The sequence below is a fragment of the Vigna unguiculata genome, chromosome 3 (assembly GCF_037176805.1).
Source record: "Vigna unguiculata cultivar grain cowpea cultivar isolate G323 ecotype 2 chromosome 3, ASM3717680v1, whole genome shotgun sequence".
NCBI classification, from domain to species: domain Eukaryota; kingdom Viridiplantae; phylum Streptophyta; class Magnoliopsida; order Fabales; family Fabaceae; genus Vigna; species Vigna unguiculata.
Window position 1 is genome coordinate 26,916,866 of NC_140794.1, and position 9,855 is coordinate 26,926,720.

The window sequence follows — 9,855 nt, forward strand, 5'->3', positions numbered from 1 at the left end:
CCTGCCGCTAGGCGCCATCGTAGAGACAACCCTCTTTGAGTGGCTGCGAGAATTTTGACGGTTCTGGAATTCGGGGGAAGTTAGGTTTTTGCTAACTACGAGGTTAGATATAATATATGAATAATGGCCTTGGTGTTGACTTGTGCAAGTTAGAAGTAGGAATTAATCCATTCTTTTGTAAAGAGAGGGTTATTATAATGCAATAAGTGCAAGAGAATATGGGGTGATGATCAGTGAAATGGGAAATTGTAGTTATGAGTGACTAGTGACATGATGCAAGGAATTCATTGTAATGGGCTAGTGAAGTGAGAAGTAAGAGGTTATATAAAATTATATAATAGATTAGATGGATCCACTTAAACTTGTTAAGCCTAGGAGGCGGCTACTATCTTGAGACAAAACTGACACAAGATGATTGGGGTAATATCAGTAGCGTTCCAATTTAATGGCGAGTTGTGTTCATATCAGTTTTAGAAGACATAGGATTAAATTGGGATTAAGTGATACTAAGGATGACTAATAGCTTGATGTTAATTAGAAGTACTAACTTGGGAATTATGATGATGGTAAGGCATTGTAGGCACTATAATTGTGCAAGGATATGACAACTTAACCTAAACCTGAAGTTGTAGTGTACAAATACTAATATGGCGTCTAGCGATAATGTGCAAATCGCTAGGCGATAGCGGAAAATTCAGAGGGCAACCTGCACACGTGGCGCCTGGCGGTAGAGAACGTCCCGCCAAGCGATAGTTGTAGAGGCTGGGAGAACTGAGGCGCTTGGCACCTAACGGTACGCATCCCCTGCCAGGCGGTCTGGAAGCATGGTGCGCTAGGCACCTCGTGTATTGTGCCAGGGGATGTGGTGAAACAAAGGTGCTTGATTGCTTTGAGGTGCGTGATCTACAAAGCTTTTAGGATATCTTAAAGGTCGGCTTGCTGGTGTTCCTTGAGTTGTGACTCGGAACGTATCCCTTGAGTTGTGGCTCGGGATAGGGGTTAAGCACGTGACATTCCTTGAGTTGTGGCTCAGAATGACATCTCTTGAGTTGTGGCTCAGGATGACGGATGAGCACGAGGAACTCTTGAGTTGTGGTTCGGGTTGACGAGTGTTGCCGGTATGAGTGTGCACGTAGCGACGTGGACGAATAGGTCCAGTTAGATTGCCCTCCTCAGTATTAACCTGACGAGTTTGGTAGTCTTGGGACGTTACGAATATTATTCGTATTGGGAACTCCACCTGGCGTTACGGTGTATGATCTGTAGCATGGTTCTCGCACGTGCTCTATTAGTTGTGGTTGATAGGTGTGGCAACAAAACATCTTGAGGTACTCACTAGAAGATGTAAAACACGATTGACATGGTGGTGGCCATGTGTTATGGAATCAGAGGATGGGTTTCTTTTGGTGTGATTATGATGAATGTATATGCTTATATATGATTATTTTATTGTAGCTCACCCTATTTGCTTGTGTTTGACGATGATCGTGTATGCGGTACACTCGAGCAGATGATGTTGCAGGTGGATCCGGTGAGGCTTAGAGACAGCTGGGAAATTTTGTAGAGTTGTTTTATTATGGAATTTTACAAATTGTAACTTTGGTTTTATGAACATGGATTTATTTTATAATTTATTTTATAAGGTGAATTGAGATACTTTATAATTGAAATAAAGTTTTAATTTCCCGCGTTTTTGGGAAATGAGATTTTATTAATTTACTCGTATTTAATATTTATTTATATTATTATTTAAACCCGTAATATTCGGTGGGAATGTTACAAGTCGTCTGAAGTAGAGGTTGTTTATGGATGTGTTTGAAGGGCATGGAATGGTTGCATAGACTTTTTGTTTCAGCACGTTGTATGTGCAGTTGGATGGAATGCAAAATATTTTTGGACTCTCACATATGAACTTCATCCAATCCTCACAGAGTTTCATTTCTCGATTTGCGAATAAGGCTGCTATGTAAGAATTGGTAAAATTTTGGGACTCGGTGATGCCAAACATTTCAGTGGAAAAATTATCCATGTTTGGGTTATGAATTCAGAACGAAAAGGTGGAATGAGATGGCAAGGAATGGTAGTGTTGGAGACTTGAATATTTGCAATTGATAGAGTGCAGGGAGGGTGCTATTTATAACCATAATGGTACCATTATTGAGTTAAGAGAAAAAAAAATATTTATTGCTTTGCAAACGTACATATGAAGTGGTCAAATTTAAATAATATAAAATCAAAGCACATGAAGGTCCCACAATGAGATAATTTTATTATACAATTACATTAATCAACGATGGCCCCCTGTTCCGCATGGTGGCCTTCGTGTGGGTCATCGTGGTCATCTTTCGTGTTGTAGGGGAGGAGGGGGGTGACTCACTTTCATCATCAGTTTCTTCCACTTCTACGGATTGAGAACCTTCATCCGAAGCATGAAATGATATTTCTGGTCTGTAATATTGTTGTGAACATGAAGACCCTCGGTATGCCCTTGGTGGAGTCATTGATGATGTCCCAAAAATTTGTGATGGACCACCCCCACAACTTGAAAATTGTGGACCAGAAAAACCACCATAAAAATGGGATGGACCCGCTCCAAAGGTAGATGGCGGTAGGAAAAAACCATACGAAGTGGGAACTTGATGAGACGATGGTGGAGGTTGCATTCTTTGATCCCAATTTCCATAACATGGAGTCAGATTTTGTGAGTGAAGGAGGCCAGAAAAGGGCATATTCGTACGAAGCTGGTGGTGTGAAGGCAGATCATGATATTGTTCAGGCATATCATATGATACAGGAACAATAATTAATTGGCATGTTTGAAATTCAATAATACAAATTATAAATTATGAAATACGAAAAATATTAAATTTTCACTTCATCATCGGATGATTGGGCAATAGGCAAAATGTAACGAATGATATGAGTGATGTTCCATTGCATGTACGGAAAGTTATCACGCAGATGGTCACTCTTGCTGAAAGTTTCGCCTTGAACAACGGAATTGTGATGATTATTCTATAGTATTATATACCGATGATGATATTGTCTCCAATTTTTGTCCGCCCTTCCTCGAAGATCAATTATGTGAACCGCATCCAGGTTAATCAGGTCGGCTGGGATGCTTTATCGCCAACCAAATTGTCTGACGACCCGGTCAACTTGGTAAAATTCCACAATCGCAAAACATATATGAGGAACCAATGCCTGACTTATGGGAGAAACATTTATGATGATTAAGCAACTAACCAGTGATTATCGATATGGTGTCTATAAGAACTGCAAAAATTAAGGTTAATATTAAACATCAAGAAAAACAAAGCAAATATGTACAAAAAATTAGTGGAGTAATGGTGATAATGAACCTGTTTTGGTTGAATTTTATCAATTTTTTTTTGAAACTCGACCACAGTTGTTTGGTCATGGGAGATGAAACATGTTAATCAACATCACCTTACGTTTAGGGGGAACGAAAGGCCAGCCTCAATCTCGTCATCTATGATTGGTTGTATTTCTAGAGAGATACATGTGAATCTTTCCCATGCCCAACACTGCATCAGTAACATGCATCCATCGATGTTGTCTTGTTGGAACTTAGTATCGTGATCCAGTGCACGATACAAACAAGCCAACACTATTGATCCCCAACTAAAGTTTGAAACATTAGCCAAGTCTCTTAACAATGGCAAATACATAAAATGCACGAGACTAGCTGATGTATCTGGCATCAACATACTGCCAATTAGTATGAGGATGTGAGCGTGTGCATACACTGTCTAATTCTTCTTAGGTTTGCGTCAGCTGGTATTTCTCGGAATCCGGTATTTAGCCACAACTTTATTTGATTACTTGTGAACATATTTTTGGTTGAAATATTTTCCAATAATTTTTTGCAGAGTTCTATCAGGTTCCCAAAACTAGAACCAGTGACGAGTTCACCATCTATTGGCACCCCGAATTGGAGTGAAACATCCTCCAAAGTGACAGTTGTTTCGCCAAATGGCATGTGGAAAGTGTCAGTTTCAATCCTCCACCTTTCGCAAAGTGTGGTTACCATGAGGTGGTTAATCTTCATATTATCCATCTTTAAAACATAGTCAAAACCAGCTTGATCAATTAACATTATGACCTTAAGATCAATCTGATCAGTATGTTTCAAAATCCAAATTGAATGTCGTCTTGGCCGAAGTACTCTCTCGTTTCCTTGCCAAATCTAGTTCATAATGTGGTCGTCTTGATGACGCAAGATTGACATGTTTGCTGGAAGGTTGTTGTTTTCAGCCATAATGAACTACGTAAAAAAACAAAATAAAACCATTAACAACACACTTCATCAACTTAACATGAAAAAAATATTAAACAAAATACATTCATAAATCTAACCGTACTGATGAAGTTGACGGATGTTAATTATAAATCTTTTTTTCCTTACGCTAATAGTAGCTACTGCAACTTGAAATATAACTTGGAGTATGGGAAAGATTCTATGTTTTGTTTCCCATGGTGCAAAGGCGATGCTTATTTATGCATGTTTTAGAAGATACTCATACACCATGATACATTATAATATATTTGGACTCATCACCAATCAATGACATTGCTGCCTTTTCATCTTTCTGTCACATAAGCCAAGCTTTTCCAATACTCTATCTCTCCCATAGGCACCTATTTCTCCAACACGCATACATATATTTCCAACTGCCAAATTGCTTTAACCACACATTGTAATTTCAATGAATAATGGAGATCATAGAATCTTTGCAATGGAACCCATTTGTGTATATGCGTGAATAAAAATAGGCAGAGATTCCTTCATTATTTTCAAACTGTCAGGGAACGTGAATGCATAATGTGGAAGGCGTGAAGTGTGAATAGTATTGTGGCAGGAGAAAATGTGAAAGAGTAATGGCGTGGTGTTGGCAGGGGGTGCATATGGAAAAGGTGGGGGTAGGTGACATTTTGTAAGGACAAAATGTGAGGGGGCCTACGTTTTTGAGAGAAAACATCTTGGAGGGGACACTTTTTTTTTAAGTTTTTTGTTTTTTTTATTTTTTTTCTTTTTACACACCTCCCATCCGTCTATTTTGGTTCCAGATCCTCATATTCCTTTGTAATTAATGCTATGTGAACTTGCTTTTTACTATTTATATATTGAACCAAGCCACCATTTGTTCTTCTACCAAATTTTCTCTGCATACATGGCAAAGTTCAGATCTCTTATCTCTTATAACCCATTTCCACATGAACATTAGCATAATGAGTTCATGGAATTATGGAGGATCTTCTTCGTCTAATCCAATCGAAGACGAACCTGTCATTCCAGACATCGTGGATAAGTTTAGTTCTGATGACATTTATGAATACAATCTAGACCATCAAGAAATTGTTCCAATCCCTACTATGGATTACAATCCAAATGTGGAAGTCGTACTACGGGAACAGATGCACTTCGATTCAAAAGAGGCAACAGTATCTACAATAAAACATTATCACATTACCAATGGATACAACTTGAATGTTTTGGAATCGAAACCCCATCTTTACGTTGCACAATGCATCCATTACAATAAGTCAATGGCGTTTGAGGGCTAGTTACAGCAAAATCAGACATCATTGAGAAATCAAGTCCATTGACGGTCGACATACATGTTTCTTTACATTAATTTCACAAGATCACTGTAATCTGGATTCGACTCAAATTTCTTCCATTGTTTTTCATTTGGTCTGGAAGAACCCAAGCATTTGCATCAAAAGCTTGGTCGCAAACATAAAAAGTCGTTATGGATATACTATGACATATAGAAGAGCATGAATAGTGATGGAAAAAGAAATTACCATGGAGTATGGCAATTGGGACCAATCTTATAATGAAGTTTCCAGATGGTTACAAGTTGCCCAACACACTAATCCAGGGACAATTTTCCAACTTTCCAGTCCTCTAGTTAATGTTGATGGTGAGGATGCGACATCCACATACATTATGGAATGTTGCTTCTTGGCATTTGGACCATGCATTGAAGGTTTTAAGTATTGTAAACTTGTTGTTCAAGTGGATGTAACATTTTTAACAGGCATATATCATGCGACCTTGCTAACTGCAATTTCTCATGATGGAAATAGAAACATTTCCTTTGGCATTTGCAATAGTAGAAGGTGAGACAAAAAAGGCATTGATTTGGTTTTTTCAACTACTACGAGAGCATGTAACTCCTCAACCAAATCTATGCCTAATTACTGATAGGGGCAATGTCATTTAATCAACCCTACGCTCGAAAGAAGTTGACTGGGAATCAGACAATATTCACTTTGTCTACTGCATACATCATATGGCTTTCAACTTCAACAACAGGTTCAAAAATGCGAATATGAAGAAAGATTTCATTAACTTGGGTACTACATTTTCCTAATCTTACACTCTATATGCACAATTTTTTTCCTTCAAACTAAATATTATTTCATTTAATTTTTTAATTCTTTTTAACAGCTTATGAAGTCAAACAACCTACAGTGCAAGCAAAAATTTTAGCTATGAGGTCCCAATTCCCGCAAGTAGTAGCTTGGATTGATAAAATCCCCTTTTACAAGTGGTCACTGGCTTATGATGGGTGTAAGACCCGATAAATTTAAGTAATTAAATAATAATTATTTAATAAATGCGGGTAGTAGAAGCCTTTATGACATTTAATGTTAATTGTTGTGATGTGGAAAAGTACTAACTCAAGTGGTTAAGAGTACTTAGTTGTGTGAGAGAACTTGAGTTCAAGTCTTATGTATGCCAATTGTGTGATATTTTACTTTGTTTGTTTTAAGGGTATGATTGAATGTGAGTAGTGATAATGTAATTCTAAAATTATAAGAATTATCACGAAACATGATTGGTTGAATTGGTTGTGCATTTGCTTTGTGATTGAGTGGATGTTGGTTCAAACCTTGCTAAGAACGAAATTAACTTCTTTATTTTTGCCAATATATTTATGGCCAGAATATGAAAGGGTAGGGAAACCCTAGTGACAATGGGCCTCCAAAGGAGGCTGGGAAAAACAACCCATAATGATTTGGAGTGAATCAAAGGAGCAGAATTGTGAGAGCATTGAGGGGAGCCATTTTGGGTCAAGAAGAACTATCAACCTTCAATTTTTAAGCAAAGGAAACCAAGTAAGGGGAGTTATTTTGTGTTGATGATTATGTGCAAACGAAACCAAGTAAGGAGAGCTATTTCGTGTTTATGATTAAGAAGCCTGCTCTCATGATTTTATGTTTGCATGTCATGAATTTTTGTGCTTTATGTGTTGGGATTTGAGGTTTGTTGTTTTTGATATTGTTTGAAAAGCATCTTATACTCTGGTATGAATATAATGAGGGTTTTCGTGCGGTATGATTGTTTATGGTTCAATCTCAAATTTTGATGATTAAATTGGGTCTAAATCATGTTCATAAGATTTGTGCACTGTTTAGATTGCGTGGTAATGTTGGTATGTGGTTTTGGGCATTGTTTCTGGTGTCTGCGTGCGTGAATAGGGAAGACTTATGCTATTCTCGCTCAAGCGAGCAAGGCTCGCCTAAGCGAAAATAGTAGAGACTCGAACCTAGTTTTGCTCAAGCATCTCACTCAAGCGGAGAGCCCATGTTTTGGGCGACAGAGCATCTCGCTCAGGCATAGAGCCCTATTTTGGGCAACAGAGTATCTCGCTCAGGCGAGAGGTCCTCGCCTAAGCAAGAAATCGTAGAATGTCGTGTGTTTCTACTTTACTCACCGCCTAGGCGAGAGACTTTGTTTCTAGGTGAAGGGCGATCTCGCCTAAGCGAGAAGGTCTCGCCTAAGAGAGACTTTGCATTAAGCCATTATAACGCGCTCGCTCAAGCGAGAGAGCCTAGCTTAAGCGAGACATGCCTGATCGCTTGAGCGAAGGCTTCTAACCTAAGCGAGAATAATGCAGTTTTGTGTTTCAAGCCAGGCGATATGGTTGCAGGCTTGGGTTTTTAGGTCTGTTGGTTGTACGCTTTGATGCGAACTTGGATCAGGAGATGTTGTGCCATGAGTGGGTAAGTTCATGGATGGTGGTTAACACGTGGTGATATGAGCGAGAAGGTTCATATCCAGTTACTCTCGTGTTGGGATACGAGCGAGGTAGGTTCGTATGTTTTGTGCTCACACTTGAGAGATGTTGCGTGCAGGGAGGTACGTAGTTAGTGGACTATGGGGGGGCAGGTTCGTAGAGTAGGACTACGAGCGGGTAGGTTCGTAAAAACAGGACCACGAGTGGGCAGGTTCGTGTGAGCATCATAAATCCTGAGTCCATGGCTAACTATGTTGTGTGAATTGAAGGTTGAAAAGCCTTGGGGTATTAAGGACTTGGCCAAGAACTAACTAGGATAAATTAGATGGGTGTATTGATTTTATTATGTTTATTATATGTTATTCTTGTTTATAAGCTCACCCTTTTTGTTTGTAATTGGCGATGATCATGTATTTTTTTACACTGGAGCAGATGATACTACAGGTGATACTGGCGATGCATAGAGATAGAGGGAGGGCTAGCTTAGGGGTTCTTGATATAGGAATTTTTATGATGTTATTGCATTATGTTGGATTTTAAAAACTTGTAATAAGATTATTATTTAGTTATATTTAAATTATGGTGAGTTGAGAAAAGAATTTGAATTTTCTCGCGTTTGGGAATAATAAAATTATGTCGATTGATTTTTCTATATTTATTTTAATTAAGTAATTTCTAGTAAGGATGTTACAATGGGGGACGAAGGTACACCCACATAACAACAAACTTGACGGAGTGCATGAACTCTATGCTTTAGGGGGCTCGATCATTGCCCATTTGTGCACTCTTGAAAATAACATTTCAAAACACAAATGTGTAGTTTGTTGAACGTGGCTTGAAGGAAGACTCCATGTTAAGAGCATGTCATCAATATCCAGAAGACGTCACTACCTTACTCCAACAAAATCACTAGAAACCCGCATATTGTCATGTTCAACGCTACGATTGAGATAATTCTGAATTCGAGGTGCAAGAGATATCGACCCCCATCAATATCGGCCAAAACCAATCTCATTCACTGTCAAATTAAATGATTGGTGGTGTGGTTGTGGTCACTTCCAAAATGTCAAATTAACACAAATTTTATGACATTACCATATCTTATGTGTTCATCCATTAAAATTTCATATACTTTATTCTCTTATGGATTACAAAACTCTTTAAAATCAATTAAAATTATTATGATTGCTTTTGTATCCTATTAAAATTTAATGAACCTTTTTTTTTGTAAAAATTATGACTGTAATCGATTCCAATAACTTTGTAATTGATTACATTTAACCCAGAAATATTGCAACTCATTTAGTAATCGATTACATCGGAAAGTAATCGATTACATTTAACCCATAAATACTGCAACTCATTCACTAATTGATTACATCAGAAAGTAATCGATTACAACTTAGAAAATGTGCCCCCCAAACAATTTCAGTTGAAAACGTGTTGCACCCCTACGATTTCTTTTTACATATCGCCCACCCCCCTCATGATTTCTGCCTTTGACCCAAAAACATTTTTTAATCCATTTTATTATTTTTTTAAGACAATTTATTTTTTATCCCTTTTTAATTAACAGATAATTTTTGGGTGTTTTTAAAAATATTTTTATTTGTCCGGACGAAATTGGGTGTTGGCATTACTATCCATGAGACATAAATAATACCGCGGGAGCAGTAGCGGATCTTGACCAATAATTTTGGGAAGCCTGAATAATATATACTAAACATTTTTGAACTCATCAATAATTGAATAAGAACACAAATTTCCAGTTATTCCTTTTTCAATGTGATAAACATATTGT